Genomic DNA, 24,399 nt, shown 5'->3' with positions numbered 1-24,399 from the left:
AGCAACACACTAAATAGAAAAGTGCAATAAAGACAAAATATTGACAAATTGTTCCTAGTTTGGAAAGAATTAATGAAGGCTTTTCAAGATTTTACAATCTATATGTCATAATATGCACATCATCATGCTCGAACTAGTCAGGGTAGTGTAAGAGGTTGGGTCGACTTGGGGTTAGAGTTAGAATTTCTACAAAACCTGAATGAAAAGAAATATACCAATTTCTTTAAATTGGCCACATTAAGAGATTTTCAATGTATTTATGGACACAATTCTGAAATATTAATAGAATGTTTTGTGTAGTAGAGCCTAATCCGATACCAAAGGATACCACCAGGAAATAGTAAAAAAATAAAAATGTCAAATAAACTCAAAGGTTGCATTAAAACATGAATTCTACTTGAATTCTAAACACATTCATGACATTAATAGACATCTGCGATCAGTGATTCTCTAACCCTAACCCTAGCCCCACAGATAGGAGGGCTTAAAAATAGGTAGCACTCAAGGTATTTCTTAGGCCAGTGAATGATTGTTGAGCAACTACTCATTTTAGAAAAGAATATTCAATGCAAATTATTGTTAAAATATTCCATTGCAGAAGTTAATGAAGACTTTTCAAGATGTCACACTCTTTATGTCATAACGTGCAGATCATTACGCTTGTACTAGTGAGAGTAGTGAAAGAGGTGGGGTCGACTTGGGGTTAGAGTTAGAATTTCTACAAAACCTGAATGAAAAGAAACATACCAATTTCTTTAAATGGGCCACATTAAGTGATTTTCAATGTATTTATGGACACAAATCTGAACTTTTAATAGAATGTTTCGAGGAGTAGAGACTAGTCCGATACCAAATATTACCACCAGCAAATAGTAAAAAAATAAAAATGTCACAGAAACTCAAAGGTTCCATTCAAAAATGAATACTACTTGGAATAAAAACACATTCACAACATTTATAAATATCTGCATTCAGTGATTCTCTAACCCTAACCCTAATGCCGTGGATAGGACTCCTGAAATATAGTTAGCACTTCAGCTATTCTTTAGGTTAATGACGTTGTTTTAGCAACACAATGAATAGAAAAGTGCAATAAAGACAAAATATTGACAAATTGTTCCTAGTTTGGAAAGAATGAATGAAGACTTTTCAAGATTTTACAATCTATATGTCATAACGTGCACGTCATCATTCTCGTACTAGTGAGAGTAGTGCATGAGGTGGGGTCGACTTGGGGTTAGAGTCAGAATTTCTACAAAACCTGAATGAAAAGAAATATACCAATTTCTTTAAATGGGCCACATTAAGAGATTTTCAATGTATTTATGGACACAATTCTGAATTTTTAATACAATGTTTCGAGTAGTAGAGACTAGTCCGATACCAAATCTTACCACCAGCAAATAGTAAAAACATAAAAATGTCAAAGAAACTCAAAGGTTCCATTAGAAAATGAATACTACTTGGAATAAAAACACATTCACAACATTTATAAAGATCTGTGATCAGTGATTCTCTAACCCTAACCCTAATGCGGTAGTCAGGACACCAGAAAAATAGTTAGCACTTCAGGTATTCTTTAGGTCGGTGACTATGTTTCAGCAACACACTGAATAGAAAAGTGCAATAAAGACAAAATATTGACAAATTGTTCCTGGTTTGGAAAGAATTAATGAAGGCTTTTTAAGATTTTACAATCTATATGTCATAATATGCACATCATCATGCTCGTACTAGTCAGAGTAGTGTATGAGGTTGGGTCGACTTGGGGTTTGATTAGAATTTCTACAAAACCTGAATGAAAAGAAATATACCAATTTCTTTAAATTGGCCACATTAAGAGATTTTCACTGTATTTATGTACACAATTCTGAAATATTAATAGAATGTTTTGTGTAGTAGAGCCTAATCCGATACCAAAGGATACCACCAGGAAATAGTAAAAAAATAAAAATGTCAAATAAACTCAAAGGTTGCATTAAAACATGAATTCTACTTGAATTCTAAACACATTCATGACATTAATAGACATCTGCGATCAGTGATTCTCTAACCCTAACCCTAGCCCCAAAGATAGGAGGGCTTAAAAATAGGTAGCACTCAAGGTATTTCTTAGGCCAGTGAATGATTGTTGAGCAACTACTCATTTTAGAAAAGAATATTCAATGCAAATTATTGTTAAAATATTCCATTGCAGAAGTTAATAAAGACTTTTCAAGATGTCACACTCTTTATGTCATAACGCGCAGATCATTACGCTTGTACTAGTGAGAGTAGTGAAAGAGGTGGGGTCGACTTGGGGTTAGAGTTAGAATTTCTACAAAACCTGAATGAAAAGAAACATACCAATTTCTTTAAATGGGCCACATTAAGTGATTTTCAATGTATTTATGGACACAAATCTGAACTTTTAATAGAATGTTTCGAGTAGTAGAGACTAGTCCGATACCAAATATTACCACCAGCAAATAGTAAAAAAATAAAAATGTCACAGAAACTCAAAGGTTCCATTAAAAAATGAATACTACTTGGAATAAAAACACATTCACAACATTTATAAAGATCTGCATTCAGTGATTCTCTAACCCTAACCCTAATGCCGTGGATAGGACTCCTGAAAAATAGTTAGCACTTCAGCTATTCTTTAGGTTAGTGACGTTGTTTTAGCAACACAATGAATAGAAAAGTGCAATAAAGACAAAATATTGACAAATTGTTCCTAGTTTGGAAAGAATGAATGAAGACTTTTCAAGATTTTACAATCTATATGTCATAACGTGCTCGTCATCATTCTCGTACTAGTGAGAGTAGTGCATGAGGTGGGGTCGACTTGGGGTTAGAGTCAGAATTTCTACAAAACCTGAATGAAAAGAAATATACCAATTTCTTTAAATGGGCCACATTAAGAGATTTTCAATGTATTTATGAACACAAATCTGAATTTTTAATAGAATGTTTCGAGTAGTAGAGACAAGTCCGATACCAAATGTTACCACCAGCAAATAGTGAAAAAATAAAAATGTCACAGAAACTCAAAGGTTCCATTAAAAAATGAATACTACTTGGAATAAAAACACATTCACAACATTTATAAAGATCTGTGATCAGTGATTCTCTAACCCTAACCCTAATGCGGTAGTCAGGACACCAGAAAAATAGTTAGCACTTCAGGTATTCTTTAGGTCAGTGACTATGTTTCAGCAACACACTGAATAGAAAAGTGCAATAAAGACAAAATATTGACAAATTGTTCCTGGTTGGAAAGAATTAATGAAGGCTTTTTAAGATTTTACAATCTATATGTCATAATATGCACATCATCATGCTCGTACTAGGCAGAGTAGTGTATGAGGTTGGGTCGACTTGGGGTTTGATTAGAATTTCTACAAAACCTGAATGAAAAGAAATATACCAATTTCTTTAAATTGGCCACATTAAGAGATTTTCACTGTATTTATGGACACAATTCTGAAATATTAATAGAATGTTTTGTGTAGTAGAGCCTAATCCGATACCAAAGGATACCACCAGGAAATAGTAAAAAAATAAAAATGTCAAATAAACTAAAAGGTTGCATTAAAACATGAATTCTACTTGAATTCTAAACACATTCATGACATTAATAGACATCTGCGATCAGTGATTCTCTAACCCTAACCCTAGCCCCACAGATAGGAGGGCTTAAAAATAGGTAGCACTCAAGGTATTTCTTAGGCCAGTGAATGATTGTTGAGCAACTACTCATTTTAGAAAAGAATATTCAACGCAAATTATTGTTAAAATATTCCATTGCAGAAGTTAATGAAGACTTTTCAAGATGTCACACTCTTTATGTCATAACGTGCAGATCATTACGCTTGTACTAGTGAGAGTAGTGAAAGAGGTGGGGTCGACTTGGGGTTAGAGTTAGAATTTCTACAAAACCTGATGGAAAAGAAACATAACAATTTCTTTAAATGGGCCACATTAAGTGATTTTCAATGTATTTATGGACACAAATCTGAACTTTTAATAGAATGTTTCGAGTAGTAGAGACTAGTCCGATACCAAATATTACCACCAGCAAATAGTAAAAAAATAAAAATGTCACAGAAACTCAAAGGTTCCATTAAAAAATGAATACTACTTGGAATAAAAACACATTCACAACATTTATAAAGATCTGCATTCAGTGATTCTCTAACCCTAACCCTAATGCGGTAGTCAGGACACCAGAAAAATAGTTAGCATTTCAGGTATTCTTTAGGTCAGTGACTATGTTTCAGCAACACACTGAATAGAAAAGTGCAATAAAGACAAAATATTGACAAATTGTTCCTGGTTTGGAAAGAATTAATGAAGGCTTTTCAAGATTTTACAATCTATATGTCATAATATGCACATCATCATGCTCGTACTAGTCAGAGTAGTGTATGAGGTTGGGTCGACTTGGGGTTTGAGTTAGAATTTCTACAAAACCTGAATGAAAAGAAATATACCAATTTCTTTAAATGGGCCACATTAAGTGATTTTCAATGTATTTATGAACACAAATCTGAATTTTTAATAGAATGTTTCGAGTAGTAGAGACTAGTCCGATACCAAATGTTACCACCAGCAAATAGTGAAAAAATAAAAATGTCACAGAAACTCAAAGGTTCCATTAAAAAATGAATACTACTTGGAATAAAAACACATTCACAACATTTATTAAGATCTGCGATCAGTGATTCTCTAACCCTAACCCTAATGCCGTAGACAGGACTCCTAAAAAATAGTTAGCACTTCATGTATTCTTTAGGTCAGTGACTATGTTTCAGCAACACACTGAATAGAAAAGTGCAATAAAGACAAAATATTGACAAATTGTTCCTAGTTTGGAAAGAATTAATGAAGGCTTTTCAAGATTTTACAATCTATATGTCATAATATGCACATCATCATGCTCGAACTAGTCAGGGTAGGGTAAGAGGTTGGGTCGACTTGGGGTTAGAGTTAGAATTTCTACAAAACCTGAATGAAAAGAAATATACCAATTTCTTTAAATTGGCCACATTAAGAGATTTTCAATGTATTCATGGACACAATTCTGAAATATTAATAGAATGTTTTGTGTAGTAGAGCCTAATCCGATACCAAAGGTTACCACCAGGAAATAGTAAAAAAATAAAAATGTCAAATAAACTCAAAGGTTGCATTAAAACATGAATTCTACTTGAATTCTAAACACATTCATGACATTAATAGACATCTGCGATCAGTGATTCTCTAACCCTAACCCTAGCCCCACAGATAGGAGGGCTTAAAAATAGGTAGCACTCAAGGTATTTCTTAGGCCAGTGAATGATTGTTGAGCAACTACTCATTTTAGAAAAGAATATTCAATGCAAATTATTGTTAAAATATTCCATTGCAGAAGTTAATAAAGACTTTTCAAGATGTCACACTCTTTATGTCATAACGTGCAGATCATTATGCTTGTACTAGTGAGAGTAGTGAAAGAGGTGGGGTCGACTTGGGGTTAGAGTTAGAATTTCTACAAAACCTGAATGAAAAGAAACATACCAATTTCTTTAAATGGGCCACATTAAGAGATTTTCAATGTATTTATGGACACAATTCTGAATTTTTAATAGAATGTTTCGAGTAGTAGAGACTAGTCCGATACCAAATGTTACCACCAGCAAATAGTGAAAAAATAAAAAGTCAATGAAACTCAAAGGTTCCATTAAAAACTGTATACTACTTGGAATAAAAACACATTCCCAACATTTATAAAGATCTGTGATCAGTGATTCTCTAACCCTAACCCTAATGCGGTAGTCAGGACACCAGAAAAATAGTTAGCACTTCAGGTATTCTTTAGGTCAGTGACTATGTTTCAGCAACACACTGAATAGAAAAGTGCAATAAAGACAAAATATTGACAAATTGTTCCTGGTTTGGAAAGAATTAATGAAGGCTTTTTAAGATTTTACAATCTATATGTCATAATATGCACATCATCATGCTCGTACTACTCAGAGTAGTGTATGAGGTTGGGTCGACTTGGGGTTAGAGTTAGAATTTCTTCAAAACCTGAATGAAAAGAAATATACCAATTTCTTTAAATGGGCCACATTAAGTGATTTTCAATGTATTTATGAACACAAATCTGAATTTTTAATAAAATGTTTCGGGTAGTAGAGACTAGTCCGATACCAAATGTTACCACCAGCAAATAGTGAAAAAATAAAAATGTCACAGAAACTCAAAGGTTCCATTAAAAAATGAATACTACTTGTAATAAAAACACATTCACAACATTTATTAAGATCTGCGATCAGTGATTCTCTAACCCTAACCCTAATGCCGTAGACAGGACTCCTAAAAAATAGTTAGCACTTCATGTATTCTTTAGGTCAGTGACTATGTTTCAGCAACACACTGAATAGAAAAGTGCAATAAAGACAAAATATTGACAAATTGTTCCTAGTTTGGAAAGAATTAATGAAGGCTTTTCAAGATTTTACAATCTATATGTCATAATATGCACATCATCATGCTCGAACTAGTCAGGGTAGTGTAAGAGGTTGGGTCGACTTGGGGTTTGATTAGAATTTCTACAAAACCTGAATGAAAAGAAATATACCAATTTCTTTAAATGGGCCACATTAAGTGATTTTCAATGTATTTATGAACACAAATCTGAATTTTTAATAGAATGTTTCGAGTAGTAGAGACTAGTCCGATACCAAATGTTACCACCAGCAAATAGTGAAAAAATAAAAATGTCACAGAAACTCAAAGGTTCCATTAAAAAATGAATTCTACTTGAATTCTAAACACATTCATGACATTAATAAACATCTGCGATCAGTGATTCTCTAACCCTAACCCTAGCCCCACAGATAGGAGGGCTTAAAAATAGGTAGCACTCAAGGTATTTCTTAGGCCAGTGAATGAATGTTGAGCAACTACTCATTTTAGAAAAGAATATTCAATGCAAATTATTGTTAAAATATTCCATTGCAGAAGTTAATAAAGACTTTTCAAGATGTCACACTCTTTATGTCATAACGTGCAGATCATTACGCTTGTACTAGTGAGAGTAGTGAAAGAGGTGGGGTCGACTTGGGGTTAGAGTTAGAATTTCTACAAAACCTGAATGAAAAGAAACATACCAATTTCTTTAAATGGGCCACATTAAGTGATTTTCAATGTATTTATGGACACAAATCTGAACTTTTAATAGAATGTTTCGAGTAGTAGAGACTAGTCCGATACCAAATGTTACCACCAGCAAATAGTAAAAAAATAAAAATGTCACAGAAACTCAAAGGTTCCATTAAAAAATGAATACTACTTGGAATAAAAACACATTCACAACATTTATAAAGATCTGCATTCAGCGATTCTCTAACCCTAACCCTAATGCCGTGGATAGGACTCCTGAAAAATAGTTAGCACTTCAGCTATTCTTTAGGTTAGTGACGTTGTTTTAGCAACACAATGAATAGAAAAGTGCAATAAAGACAAAATATTGACAAATTGTTCCTAATTTGGAAAGAATGAATGAAGACTTTTCAAGATTTTACAATCTATATGTCATAACGTGCACGTCATCATTCTCGTACTAGTGAGAGTAGTGCATGAGGTGGGGTCGACTTGGGGTTAGAGTCAGAATTTCTACAAAACCTGAATGAAAAGAAATATACCAATTTCTTTAAATGGGCCACATTAAGAGATTTTCAATGTATTTATGGACACAATTCTGAATTTTTAATACAATGTTTCGAGTAGTAGAGACTAGTCCGATACCAAATCTTACCACCAGCAAATAGTAAAAAAATAAAAAATGTCAAAGAAATTCAAAGGTTCCATTAGAAAATGAATACTACTTGGAATAAAAACACATTCACAACATTTATAAAGATCTGTGATCAGTGATTCTCTAACCCTAACCCTAATGCGGTAGTCAGGACACCAGAAAAATAGTTAGCACTTCAGGTATTCTTTAGGTCAGTGACTATGTTTCAGCAACACACTGAATAGAAAAGTGCAATAAAGACAAAATATTGACAAATTGTTCCTGGTTGGAAAGAATTAATGAAGGCTTTTTAAGATTTTACAATCTATATGTCATAATATGCACATCATCATGCTCGTACTAGGCAGAGTAGTGTATGAGGTTGGGTCGACTTGGGGTTTGATTAGAATTTCTACAAAACCTGAATGAAAAGAAATATACCAATTTCTTTAAATTGGCCACATTAAGAGATTTTCACTGTATTTATGGACACAATTCTGAAATATTAATAGAATGTTTTGTGTAGTAGAGCCTAATCCGATACCAAAGGATACCACCAGGAAATAGTAAAAAAATAAAAATGTCAAATAAACTCAAAGGTTGCATTAAAACATGAATTCTACTTGAATTCTAAACACATTCATGACATTAATAGACATCTGCGATCAGTGATTCTCTAACCCTAACCCTAGCCCCACAGATAGGAGGGCTTAAAAATAGGTAGCACTCAAGGTATTTCTTAGGCCAGTGAATGATTGTTGAGCAACTACTCATTTTAGAAAAGAATATTCAACGCAAATTATTGTTAAAATATTCCATTGCAGAAGTTAATGAAGACTTTTCAAGATGTCACACTCTTTATGTCATAACGTGCAGATCATTACGCTTGTACTAGTGAGAGTAGTGAAAGAGGTGGGGTCGACTTGGGGTTAGAGTTAGAATTTCTACAAAACCTGATGGAAAAGAAACATAACAATTTCTTTAAATGGGCCACATTAAGTGATTTTCAATGTATTTATGGACACAAATCTGAACTTTTAATAGAATGTTTCGAGTAGTAGAGACTAGTCCGATACCAAATATTACCACCAGCAAATAGTAAAAAAATAAAAATGTCACAGAAACTCAAAGGTTCCATTAAAAAATGAATACTACTTGGAATAAAAACACATTCACAACATTTATAAATATCTGCATTCAGTGATTCTCTAACCCTAACCCTAATGCCGTGGATAGGACTCCTGAAAAATAGTTAGCACTTCAGCTATTCTTTAGGTTAGTGACGTTGTTTTAGCAACACAATGAATAGAAAAGTGCAATAAAGACAAAATATTGACAAATTGTTCCTAGTTTGGAAAGAATGAATGAAGACTTTTCAAGATTTTACAATCTATATGTCATAACGTGCACGTCATCATTCTCGTACTAGTGAGAGTAGTGCATGAGGTGGGGTCGACTTGGGGTTAGAGTCAGAATTTCTACAAAACCTGAATGAAAAGAAATATACCAATTTCTTTAAATGGGCCACATTAAGAGATTTTCAATGTATTTATGGACACAATTCTGAATTTTTAATACAATGTTTCGAGTAGTAGAGACTAGTCAGATACCAAATCTTACCACCAGCAAATAGTAAAAAAATAAAAATGTCAAAGAAACTCAAAGGTTCCATTAGAAAATGAATACTACTTGGAATAAAAACACATTCACAACATTTATAAAGATCTGTGATCAGTGATTCTCTAACCCTAACCCTAAAGCGGTAGTCAGGACACCAGACAAATAGTTAGCACTTCAGGTATTCTTTAGGTCGGTGACTATGTTTCAGCAACACACTGAATAGAAAAGTGCAATAAAGACAAAATATTGACAAATTGTTCCTGGTTTGGAAAGAATTAATGAAGGCTTTTTAAGATTTTACAATCTATATGTCATAATATGCACATCATCATGCTCGTACTAGTCAGAGTAGTGTATGAGGTTGGGTCGACTTGGGGTTTGATTAGAATTTCTACAAAACCTGAATGAAAAGAAATATACCAATTTCTTTAAATTAGCCACATTAAGAGATTTTCACTGTATTTATGTACACAATTCTGAAATATTAATAGAATGTTTTGTGTAGTAGAGCCTAATCCGATACCAAAGGATACCACCAGGAAATAGTAAAAAAATAAAAATGTCAAATAAACTCAAAGGTTGCATTAAAACATGAATTCTACTTGAATTCTAAACACATTCATGACATTAATAGACATCTGCGATCAGTGATTCTCTAACCCTAACCCTAGCCCCAAAGATAGGAGGGCTTAAAAATAGGTAGCACTCAAGGTATTTCTTAGGCCAGTGAATGATTGTTGAGCAACTACTCATTTTAGAAAAGAATATTCAATGCAAATTATTGTTAAAATATTCCATTGCAGAAGTTAATGAAGACTTTTCAAGATGTCACACTCTTTATGTCATAACGCGCAGATCATTACGCTTGTACTAGTGAGAGTAGTGAAAGAGGTGGGGTCGACTTGGGGTTAGAGTTAGAATTTCTACAAAACCTGAATGAAAAGAAACATACCAATTTCTTTAAATGGGCCACATTAAGTGATTTTCAATGTATTTATGGACACAAATCTGAACTTTTAATAGAATGTTTCGAGTAGTAGAGACTAGTCCGATACCAAATATTACCACCAGCAAATAGTAAAAAAATAAAAATGTCACAGAAACTCAAAGGTTCCATTAAAAAATGAATACTACTTGGAATAAAAACACATTCACAACATTTATAAATATCTGCATTCAGTGATTCTCTAACCCTAACCCTAATGCCGTGGATAGGACTCCTGAAAAATAGTTAGCACTTCAGCTATTCTTTAGGTTAGTGACGTTGTTTTAGCAACACAATGAATAGAAAAGTGCAATAAAGACAAAATATTGACAAATTGTTCCTAGTTTGGAAAGAATGAATGAAGACTTTTCAAGATTTTACAATCTATATGTCATAACGTGCACGTCATCATTCTCGTACTAGTGAGAGTAGTGCATGAGGTGGGGTCGACTTGGGGTTAGAGTCAGAATTTCTACAAAACCTGAATGAAAAGAAATATACCAATTTCTTTAAATGGGCCACATTAAGAGATTTTCAATGTATTTATGGACACAATTCTGAATTTTTAATACAATGTTTCGAGTAGTAGAGACTAGTCCGATACCAAATCTTACCACCAGCAAATAGTAAAAAAATAAAAATGTCACAGAAATTTAAAGGTTCCATTCAAAAATGAATACTACTTGGAATAAAAACACATTCACAACATTTATTAAGATCTGTGATCAGTGATTCTCTAACCCTAACCCTAATGCCGTAGACAGGACTCCTAAAAAATAGTTAGCACTTCATGTATTCTTTAGGTCAGTGACTATGTTTCAGCAACACACTAAATAGAAAAGTGCAATAAAGACAAAATATTGACAAATTGTTCCTAGTTTGGAAAGAATTAATGAAGGCTTTTCAAGATTTTACAATCTATATGTCATAATATGCACATCATCATGCTCGAACTAGTCAGGGTAGTGTAAGAGGTTGGGTCGACTTGGGGTTAGAGTTAGAATTTCTACAAAACCTGAATGAAAAGAAATATACCAATTTCTTTAAATTGGCCACATTAAGAGATTTTCACTGTATTTATGGACACAATTCTGAAATATTAATAGAATGTTTTGTGTAGTAGAGCCTAATCCGATACCAAAGGATACCACCAGGAAATAGTAAAAAAATAAAAATGTCAAATAAACTCAAAGGTTGCATTAAAACATGAATTCTACTTGAATCCTAAACACATTCATGACATTAATAGACATCTGCGATCAGTGATTCTCTAACCCTAACCCTAGCCCCACAGATAGGAGGGCTTAAAAATAGGTAGCACTCAAGGTATTTCTTAGGCCAGTGAATGATTGTTGAGCAACTACTCATTTTAGAAAAGAATATTCAATGCAAATTATTGTTAAAATATTCCATTGCAGAAGTTAATGAAGACTTTTCAAGATGTCACACTCTTTATGTCATAACGTGCAGATCATTACGCTTGTACTAGTGAGAGTAGTGAAAGAGGTGGGGTCGACTTGGGGTTAGAGTTAGAATTTCTACAAAACCTGAATGAAAAGAAACATACCAATTTCTTTAAATGGGCCACATTAAGTGATTTTCAATGTATTTATGGACACAAATCTGAACTTTTAATAGAATGTTTCGAGTAGTAGAGACTAGTCCGATACCAAATATTACCACCAGCAAATAGTAAAAAAATAAAAATGTCACAGAAACTCAAAGGTTCCATTCAAAAATGAATACTACTTGGAATAAAAACACATTCACAACATTTATAAATATCTGCATTCAGTGATTCTCTAACCCTAACCCTAATGCCGTGGATAGGACTCCTGAAAAATAGTTAGCACTTCAGCTATTCTTTAGGTTAGTGACATTGTTTTAGCAACACAATGAATAGAAAAGTGCAATAAAGACAAAATATTGACAAATTGTTCCTAGTTTGGAAAGAATGAATGAAGACTTTTCAAGATTTTACAATCTATATGTCATAACGTGCACGTCATCATTCTCGTACTAGTGAGAGTAGTGCATGAGGTGGGGTCGACTTGGGGTTAGAGTCAGAATTTCTACAAAACCTGAATGAAAAGAAATATACCAATTTCTTTAAATGGGCCACATTAAGAGATTTTCAATGTATTTATGGACACAATTCTGAATTTTTAATACAATGTTTCGAGTAGTAGAGACTAGTCCGATACCAAATCTTACCACCAGCAAACAGTAAAAAAATAAAAATGTCACAGAAATTTAAAGGTTCCATTAAAAAATGAATACTACTTGGAATAAAAACACATTCACAACATTTATTAAGATCTGTGATCAGTGATTCTCTAACCCTAACCCTAATGCCGTAGACAGGACTCCTAAAAAATAGTTAGCACTTCAGGTATTCTTTAGGTCGGTGACTATGTTTCAGCAACACACTGAATAGAAAAGTGCAATAAAGACAAAATATTGACAAATTGTTCCTGGTTTGGAAAGAATTAATGAAGGCTTTATAAGATTTTACAATCTATATGTCATAATATGCACATCATCATGCTCGTACTAGTCAGAGTAGTGTATGAGGTTGGGTCGACTTGGGGTTTGATTAGAATTTCTACAAAACCTGAATGAAAAGAAATATACCAATTTCTTTAAATTGGCCACATTAAGAGATTTTCACTATATTTATGTACACAATTCTGAAATATTAATAGAATGTTTTGTGTAGTAGAGCCTAATCCGATACCAAAGGATACCACCAGGAAATAGTAAAAAAATAAAAATGTCAAATAAACTCAAAGGTTGCATTAAAACATGAATTCTACTTGAATTCTAAACACATTCATGACATTAATAGACATCTGCGATCAGTGATTCTCTAACCCTAACCCTAATGCGGTAGTCAGGACACCAGAAAAATAGTTAGCACTTCAGGTATTCTTTAGGTCGGTGACTATGTTTCAGCAACACACTGAATAGAAAAGTGCAATAAAGACAAAATATTGACAAATTGTTCCTGGTTTGGAAAGAATTAATGAAGGCTTTTTAAGATTTTACAATCTATATGTCATAATATGCACATCATCATGCTTGTACTAGTCAGAGTAGTGTATGAGGTTGGGTCGACTTGGGGTTTGATTAGAATTTCTACAAAACCTGAATGAAAAGAAATATACCAATTTCTTTAAATTGGCCACATTAAGAGATTTTCACTGTATTTATGGACACAATTCTGAAATATTAATAGAATGTTTTGTGTAGTAGAGCCTAATCCGATACCAAAGGATACCACCAGGAAATAGTAAAAAAATAAAAATGTCAAATAAACTCAAAGGTTGCATTAAAACATGAATTCTACTTGAATTCTAAACACATTCATGACATTAATAGACATCTGCGATCAGTGATTCTCTAACCCTAACCCTAGCCCCACAGATAGGAGGGCTTAAAAATAGGTAGCACTCAAGGTATTTCTTAGGCCAGTGAATGATTGTTGAGCAACTACTCATTTTAGAAAAGAATATTCAATGCAAATTATTGTTAAAATATTCCATTGCAGAAGTTAATGAAGACTTTTCAAGATGTCACACTCTTTATGTCATAACCTGCAGATCATTACGCTTGTACTAGTGAGAGTAGTGAAAGAGGTGGGGTCGACTTGGGGTTAGAGTTAGAATTTCTATAAAACCTGAATGAAAAGAAACATACCAATTTCTTTAAATGGGCCACATTAAGTGATTTTCAATGTATTTATGGACACAAATCTGAACTTTTAATAGAATGTTTCGAGTAGTAGAGACTAGTCCGATACCAAATATTACCACCAGCAAATAGTAAAAAAATAAAAATGTCACAGAAACTCAAAGGTTCCATTAAAAAATGAATACTACTTGGAATAAAAACACATTCACAACATTTATAAAGATCTGCATTCAGTGATTCTCTAACCCTAACCCTAATGCCGTGGATAGGACTCCTGAAAAATAGTTAGCACTTCAGCTATTCTTTAGGTTAGTGACGTTGTTTTAGCAACACAATGAATAGAAAAGTGCAATAAAGACAAAATATTGACAAATTGTTCCTAGTTTGGAAAGAATGAATGAAGACTTTTCAAGATTTTACAATCTATATGTCATAACGTGCACGTCATCATTCTCGTACTAGTGAGAGTAGTGCATGAGGTGGGGTCGACTTGGGGTTAGAGTCAGAATTTCTACAAAACCTGAATGAAAAGAAATATACCAATTTCTTTAAATGGGCCACATTAAGAGATTTTCAATGTATTTATGGACACAATTCTGAATTTTTAATACAATGTTTCGAGTAGTAGAGACTAGTCAGATACCAAATCTTACCACCAGCAAATAGTAAAAAAATAAAAATGTCAAAGAAACTCAAAGGTTCCATTAGAAAATGAATACTACTTGGAATAAAAACACATTCACAACATTTATAAAGATCTGTGATCAGTGATTCTCTAACCCTAACCCTAATGCGGTAGTCAGGACACCAGAAAAATAGTTAGCACTTCAGGTATTCTTTAGGTCGGTGACTATGTTTCAGCAATACACTGAATAGAAAAGTGCAATAAAGACAAAATATTGACAAATTGTTCCTGGTTTGGAAAGAATTAATGAAGGCTTTTTAAGATTTTACAATCTATATGTCATAATATGCACATCATCATGCTCGTACTAGTCAGAGTAGTGTATGAGGTTGGGTCGACTTGGGGTTTGATTAGAATTTCTACAAAACCTGAATGAAAAGAAATATACCAATTTCTTTAAATTGGCCACATTAAGAGATTTTCACTGTATTTATGTACACAATTCTGAAATATTAATAGAATGTTTTGTGTAGTAGAGCCTAATCCGATACCAAAGGATACCACCAGGAAATAGTAAAAAAATAAAAATGTCAAATAAACTCAAAGGTTGCATTAAAACATGAATTCTACTTGAATTCTAAACACATTCATGACATTAATAGACATCTGCGATCAGTGATTCTCTAACCCTAACCCTAGCCCCAAAGATAGGAGGGCTTAAAAATAGGTAGCACTCAAGGTATTTCTTAGGCCAGTGAATGATTGTTGAGCAACTACTCATTTTAGAAAAGAATATTCAATGCAAATTATTGTTAAAATATTCCATTGCAGAAGTTAATAAAGACTTTTCAAGATGTCACACTCTTTATGTCATAACGCGCAGATCATTACGCTTGTACTAGTGAGAGTAGTGAAAGAGGTGGGGTCGACTTGGGGTTAGAGTTAGAATTTCTACAAAACCTGAATGAAAAGAAACATACCAATTTCTTTAAATGGGCCACATTAAGTGATTTTCAATGTATTTATGGACACAAATCTGAACTTTTAATAGAATGTTTCGAGTAGTAGAGACTAGTCCGATACCAAATATTACCACCAGCAAATAGTAAAAAAATAAAAATGTCACAGAAACTCAAAGGTTCCATTCAAAAATGAATACTACTTGGAATAAAAACACATTCACAACATTTATAAATATCTGCATTCAGTGATTCTCTAACCCTAACCCTAATGCCGTGGATAGGACTCCTGAAAAATAGTTAGCACTTCAGCTATTATTTAGGTTAGTGACGTTGTTTTAGCAACACAATGAATAGAAAAGTGCAATAAAGACAAAATATTGACAAATTGTTCCTAGTTTGGAAAGAATGAATGAAGACTTTTCAAGATTTTACAATCTATATGTCATAACGTGCACGTCATCATTCTCGTACTAGTGAGAGTAGTGCATGAGGTGGGGTCGACTTGGGGTTAGAGTCAGAATTTCTACAAAACCTGAATGAAAAGAAATATACCAATTTGTTTAAATGGGCCACATTAAGAGATTTTCAATGTATTTATGGACACAATTCTGAATTTTTAATACAATGTTTCGAGTAGTAGAGACTAGTCCGATACCAAATCTTACCACCAGCAAATAGTAAAAAAATAAAAATGTCACAGAAATTTAAAGGTTCCATTCAAAAATGAATACTACTTGGAATAAAAACACATTCACAACATTTATAAAGATCTGTGATCAGTGATTCTCTAACCCTAACCCTAATGCCGTAGACAGGACTCCTAAAAAATAGTTAGCACTTCATGTATTCTTTAGGTCAGTGACTATGTTTCAGCAACACACTAAATAGAAAAGTGCAATAAAGACAAAATATTGACAAATTGTTCCTAGTTTGGAAAGAATTAATGAAGGCTTTTCAAGATTTTACAATCTATATGTCATAATATGCACATCATCATGCTCGAACTAGTCAGGGTAGTGTAAGAGGTTGGGTCGACTTGGGGTTAGAGTTAGAATTTCTACAAAACCTGAATGAAAAGAAATATACCAATTTCTTTAAATTGGCCACATTAAGAGATTTTCAATGTATTTATGGACACAATTCTGAAATATTAATAGAATGTTTTGTGTAGTAGAGCCTAATCCGATACCAAAGGATACCACCAGGAAATAGTAAAAAAATAAAAATGTCAAATAAACTCAAAGGTTGCATTAAAACATGAATTCTACTTGAATTCTAAACACATTCATGACATTAATAGACATCTGCGATCAGTGATTCTCTAACCCTAACCCTAGCCCCACAGATAGGAGGGCTTAAAAATAGGTAGCACTCAAGGTATTTCTTAGGCCAGTGAATGATTGTTGAGCAACTACTCATTTTAGAAAAGAATATTCAATGCAAATTATTGTTAAAATATTCCATTGCAGAAGTTAATGAAGACTTTTCAAGATGTCACACTCTTTATGTCATAACGTGCAGATCATTACGCTTGTACTAGTGAGAGTAGTGAAAGAGGTGGGGTCGACTTGGGGTTAGAGTTAGAATTTCTACAAAACCTGAATGAAAAGAAACATACCAATTTCTTTAAATGGGCCACATTAAGTGATTTTCAATGTATTTATGGACACAAATCTGAACTTTTAATAGAATGTTTCGAGTAGTAGAGACTAGTCCGATACCAAATATTACCACCAGCAAATAGTAAAAAAATAAAAATGTCACAGAAACTCAAAGGTTCCATTCAAAAATGAATACTACTTGGAATAAAAACACATTCACAACATTTATAAATATCTGCATTCAGTGATTCTCTAACCCTAACCCTAATGCCGTGGATAGGACTCCTGAAAAATAGTTAGCACTTCAGCTATTCTTTAGGTTAGTGACATTGTTTTAGCAACACAATGAATAGAAAAGTGCAATAAAGACAAAATATTGACAAATTGTTCCTAGTTTGGAAAGAATGAATGAAGACTTTTCAAGATTTTACAATCTATATGTCATAACGTGCACGTCATCATTCTCGTACTAGTGAGAGTAGTGCATGAGGTGGGGTCGACTTGGGGTTAGAGTCAGAATTTCTACAAAACCTGAATGAAAAGAAATATACCAATTTCTTTAAATGGGCCACATTAAGAGATTTTCAATGTATTTATGGACACAATTCTGAAATTTTAATACAATGTTTCGAGTAGTAGAGACTAGTCCGATACCAAGTGTTACCACCAGCAAATAGTAAAAAAATAAAAATGTCAAAGAAACTCAAAGGTTCCATTAAAAACTGAATACTACTTGGAATAAAAACACATTCACAACATTTATAAAGATCTGTGATCAGTGATTCTCTAACCCTAACTCTAATGCGGTAGTCAGGACACCAGAAAAATAGTTAGCACTTCAGGTATTCTTTAGGTCAGTGACTATGTTTCAGCAACACACTGAATAGAAAAGTGCAATAAAGACAAAATATTGACAAATTGTTCCTAGTTTGGAAAGAATTAATGAAGGCTTTTCAAGATTTTACAATCTATATGTCATAATATGCACATCATCATGCTCGAACTAGTCAGGGTAGTGTAAGAGGTTGGGTCGACTTGGGGTTAGAGTTAGAATTTCTACAAAACCTGAATGAAAAGAAATATACCAATTTCTTTAAATTGGCCACATTAAGAGATTTTCAATGTATTTATGGACACAATTCTGAAATATTAATAGAATGTTTTGTGTAGTAGAGCCTAATCCGATACCAAAGGATACCACCAGGAAATAGTAAAAAAATAAATATGTCAAATAAACTCAAAGGTTGCATTAAAACATGAATTCTACTTGAATTCTAAACACATTCATGACATTAATAGACATCTGCGATCAGTGATTCTCTAACCCTAACCCTAGCCCCACAGATAGGAGGGCTTAAAAATAGGTAGCACTCAAGGTATTTCTTAGGCCAGTGAATGATTGTTGAGCAACTACTCATTTTAGAAAAGAATATTCAATGAAAATTATTGTTAAAATATTCCATTGCAGAAGTTAATAAAGACTTTTCAAGATGTCACACTCTTTATGTCATAACGTGCAAATCATTACGCTTGTACTAGTGAGAGTAGTGAAAGAGGTGGGGTCGACTTGGGGTTAGAGTTAGAATTTCTACAAAACCTGAATGAAAAGAAACATACCAATTTCTTTAAATGGGCCACATTAAGAGATTTTCACTGTATTTATGGACACAATTCTGAAATATTAATAGAATGTTTTGTGTAGTAGAGCCTAATCCGATACCAAACGTTACCACCAGGAAATAGTAAAAAAATAAAAATGTCAAATAAACTCAAAGGTTACATTAAAACATGAATTCTACTTGAATTCTAAACACATTCATGACATTAATAAACATCTGCGATCAGTGATTCTCTAACCCTAACCCTAGCACACAGATAGGAGGGCTTAAAAATAGGTAGCACTCCAGGTATTTCTTAGGCCAGTGAATGATTGTTGAGCAACTACTCATTTTAGAAAAGAATATTTAATGCAAATTATTGTTAAAGTATTCCATTGCAGAAGTTAATAAAGACTTTTCAAGATGTCACACTCTTTATGTCATAACGTGCAGATCATTACGCTTGTACTAGTGAGAGTAGTGAAAGAGGTGGGGTCGACTTGGGGTTAGAGTTAGAATTTCTACAAAACCTGAATGAAAAGAAACATACCAATTTCTTTAAATGGGCCACATTAAGTGATTTTCAATGTATTTATGGACACAAATCTGAACTTTTAATAGAATGTTTCGAGTAGTAGAGACTAGTCCGATACCAAATATTACCACCAGCAAATAGTAAAAAAATAAAAATGTCACAGAAACTCAAAGGTTCCATTAAAAAATGAATACTACTTGGAATAAAAACACATTCACAACATTTATAAAGATCTGCATTCAGTGATTCTCTAACCCTAACCCTAATGCCGTGGATAGGACTCCTGAAAAATAGTTAGCACTTCAGCTATTCTTTAGGTTAGTGACGTTGTTTTAGCAACACAATGAATAGAAAAGTGCAATAAAGACAAAATATTGACAAATTGTTCCTAGTTTGGAAAGAATGAATGAAGACTTTTCAAGATTTTACAATCTATATGTCATAACGTGCACGTCATCATTCTCGTACTAGTGAGAGTAGTGCATGAGGTGGGGTCGACTTGGGGTTAGAGTCAGAATTTCTACAAAACCTGAATGAAAAGAAATATACCAATTTCTTTAAATGGGCCACATTAAGAGATTTTCAATGTATTTATGGAGACAATTCCGAATTTTTAATACAATGTATCGAGTAGTAGAGACTAGTCCGATACCAAATCTTACCACCAGCAAATAGTAAAAAAATAAAAATGTCAAAGAAACTCAAAGGTTCCATTAGAAAATGAATACTACTTGGAATAAAAACACATTCACAACATTTATAAAGATCTGTGATCAGTGATTCTCTAACCCTAACCCTAATGCGGTAGCCAGGACACCAGAAAAATAGTTAGCACTTCAGGTATTCTTTAGGTCAGTGACTATGTTTCAGCAACACACTGAATAGAAAAGTGCGATAAAGACAAAATATTGACAAATTGTTCCTGGTTTGGAAAGAATTAATGAAGGCTTTTTAAGATTTTACAATCTATATGTCATAATATGCACATCATCATGCTCGTACTAGTCAGAGTAGTGTATGAGGTTGGGTCGACATGGGGTTAGAGTTAGAATTTCTACAAAACCTGAATGAAAAGAAACATACCAATTTCTTTAAATGGGCCACATTAAGAGATTTTCAATGTATTTATGGACACAATTCTGAATTTTTAATAGAATGTTTCGAGTGGTAGAGACTAGTCCAATACCAAATGTTACCACCACAAATAGTAAAAAAATAAATATGTCAAATAAACTCAAAGGTTCCATTAAAACATGAATTCTACTTGAATTCTAAACACATTCATGACATTAATAAACATCTGTGATCAGTGATTCTCTAACCCTAACCCTAGCCCCACAGATAGGAGGGCTTAAAAATAGGTAGCACTCCAGGTATTTCTTAGGCCAGTGAATGATTTTTGAGCAACTACTCATTTTAGAAAAGAATATTCAATGCAAATTATTCTTAAAATATTCCATTGCAGAACTTAATGAAGACTTTTCATGATGTCACACTCTTTATGTCATAACATGCAGATCATTACGCTTGTACTAGTGAGAGTAGTAAAAGAGGTGGGGTCGACTTGGGTTTAGAGTTAGAATTTCTACAAAACCTGAATGAAAAGAAATATACCAATTTCTTTAAATGGGCCACATTAACTGATTTTCAATGTATTTATGAACACAAATCTGAATTTTTAATAGAATGTTTCAAGTAGTAGAGACTAGTCCGACACCAAATGTTACCACCAGCAAATAGTGAAAAAATAAAAATGTCACATAAACTCAAACGTTCCATTAAAAAATGAATACTACTTGGAATAAAAACACATTCACAACATTTATTAAGATCTGCGATCAGTGATTCTCTAACCCTAGCCCTAATGCCGTAGATAGGACTCCTTAAAAATAGTTAGCACTTCAGGTATTCTTTAGGTCAGTGACTTTGTTTCAGCAACACACTGAATAGAAAAGTGCAATAAAGACAAAATATTGACAAATTGTTCCTAGTTTGGAAAGAATGAATGAAGACTTTTCAAGATTTTACAATCTATATGTCATAACGTGCACGTCATCATTCTCGTACTAGTGAGAGTAGTGCATGAGGTGGGGTCGACTTGGGGTTAGAGTCAGAATTTCTACAAAACCTGAATGAAAAGAAATATACCAATTTCTTTAAATGGGCCACATTAAGAGATTTTCAATGTATTTATGGACACAATTCTGAAATTTTAATACAATGTTTCGAGTAGTAGAGACTAGTCCGATACCAAGTGTTACCACCAGCAAATAGTAAAAAAATAAAAATGTCAAAGAAACTCAAAGGTTCCATTAAAAACTGAATACTACTTGGAATAAAAACACATTCACAACATTTATAAAGATCTGTGATCAGTGATTCTCTAACCCTAACTCTAATGCGGTAGTCAGGACACCAGAAAAATAGTTAGCACTTCAGGTATTCTTTAGGTCAGTGACTATGTTTCAGCAACACACTGAATAGAAAAGTGCAATAAAGACAAAATATTGACAAATTGTTCCTAGTTTGGAAAGAATTAATGAAGGCTTTTCAAGATTTTACAATCTATATGTCATAATATGCACATCATCATGCTCGAACTAGTCAGGGTAGTGTAAGAGGTTGGGTCGACTTGGGGTTAGAGTTAGAATTTCTACAAAACCTGAATGAAAAGAAATATACCAATTTCTTTAAATTGGCCACATTAAGAGATTTTCAATGTATTTATGGACACAATTCTGAAATATTAATAGAATGTTTTGTGTAGTAGAGCCTAATCCGATACCAAAGGATACCACCAGGAAATAGTAAAAAAATAAATATGTCAAATAAACTCAAAGGTTGCATTAAAACATGAATTCTACTTGAATTCTAAACACATTCATGACATTAATAGACATCTGCGATCAGTGATTCTCTAACCCTAACCCTAGCCCCACAGATAGGAGGGCTTAAAAATAGGTAGCACTCAAGGTATTTCTTAGGCCAGTGAATGATTGTTGAGCAACTACTCATTTTAGAAAAGAATATTCAATGAAAATTATTGTTAAAATATTCCATTGCAGAAGTTAATAAAGACTTTTCAAGATGTCACACTCTTTATGTCATAACGTGCAGATCATTACGCTTGTACTAGTGAGAGTAGTGAAAGAGGTGGGGTCGACTTGGGGTTAGAGTTAGAATTTCTACAAAACCTGAATGAAAAGAAACATACCAATTTCTTTAAATGGGCCACATTAAGAGATTTTCAATGTATTTATGGACACAATTCTGAAATATTAATAGAATGTTTTGTGTAGTAGAGCCTAATCCGATACCAAACGTTACCACCAGGAAATAGTAAAAAAATAAAAATGTCAAATAAACTCAAAGGTTACATTAAAACATGAATTCTACTTGAATTCTAAACACATTCATGACATTAATAAACATCTGCGATCAGTGATTCTCTAACCCTAACCCTAGCACACAGATAGGAGGGCTTAAAAATAGGTAGCACTCCAGGTATTTCTTAGGCCAGTGAATGATTTTTGAGCAACTACTCATTTTAGAAAAGAATATTTAATGCAAATTATTGTTAAAGTATTCCATTGCAGAAGTTAATAAAGACTTTTCAAGATGTCACACTCTTTATGTCATAACGTGCAGATCATTACGCTTGTACTAGTGAGAGTAGTGAAAGAGGTGGGGTCGACTTGGGGTTAGAGTTAGAATTTCTACAAAACCTGAATGAAAAGAAACATACCAATTTCTTTAAATGGGCCACATTTAGTGATTTTCAATGTATTTATGGACACAAATCTGAACTTTTAATAGAATGTTTCGAGTAGTAGAGACTAGTCCGATACCAAATATTACCACCAGCAAATAGTAAAAAAATAAAAATGTCACAGAAACTCAAAGGTTCCATTAAAAAATGAATACTACTTGGAATAAAAACACATTCACAACATTTATAAAGATCTGCATTCAGTGATTCTCTAACCCTAACCCTAATGCCGTGGATAGGACTCCTGAAAAATAGTTAGCACTTCAGCTATTCTTTAGGTTAGTGACATTGTTTTAGCAACACAATGAATAGAAAAGTGCAATAAAGACAAAATATTGACAAATTGTTCCTAGTTTGGAAAGAATGAATGAAGACTTTTCAAGATTTTACAATCTATATGTCATAACGTGCACGTCATCATTCTCGTACTAGTGAGAGTAGTGCATGAGGTGGGGTCGACTTGGGGTTAGAGTCAGAATTTCTACAAAACCTGAATGAAAAGAAATATACCAATTTCTTTAAATGGGCCACATTAAGAGATTTTCAATGTATTTATGGAGACAATTCCGAATTTTTAATACAATGTATCGAGTAGTAGAGACTAGTCCGATACCAAATCTTACCACCAGCAAATAGTAAAAAAATAAAAATGTCAAAGAAACTCAAAGGTTCCATTAGAAAATGAATACTACTTGGAATAAAAACACATTCACAACATTTATAAAGATCTGTGATCAGTGATTCTCTAACCCTAACCCTAATGCGGTAGCCAGGACACCAGAAAAATAGTTAGCACTTCAGGTATTCTTTAGGTCAGTGACTATGTTTCAGCAACACACTGAATAGAAAAGTGCGATAAAGACAAAATATTGACAAATTGTTCCTGGTTTGGAAAGAATTAATGAAGGCTTTTTAAGATTTTACAATCTATATGTCATAATATGCACATCATCATGCTCGTACTAGTCAGAGTAGTGTATGAGGTTGGGTCGACATGGGGTTAGAGTTAGAATTTCTACAAAACCTGAATGAAAAGAAACATACCAATTTCTTTAAATGGGCCACACTAAGAGATTTTCAATGTATTTATGGACACAATTCTGAATTTTTAATAGAATGTTTCGAGTGGTAGAGACTAGTCCAATACCAAATGTTACCACCACAAATAGTAAAAAAATAAAAATGTCAAAGAAACTCAAAGGTTCCATTAAAAACTGAATACTACTTGGAATAAAAACACATT

This window comes from Atractosteus spatula, chromosome 28 (genome assembly GCF_055471065.1).
Source record: "Atractosteus spatula isolate fAtrSpa1 chromosome 28, fAtrSpa1.hap1, whole genome shotgun sequence".
Classification (NCBI taxonomy): domain Eukaryota; kingdom Metazoa; phylum Chordata; class Actinopteri; order Semionotiformes; family Lepisosteidae; genus Atractosteus; species Atractosteus spatula.
This window is presented reverse-complemented; position numbering follows the sequence as displayed.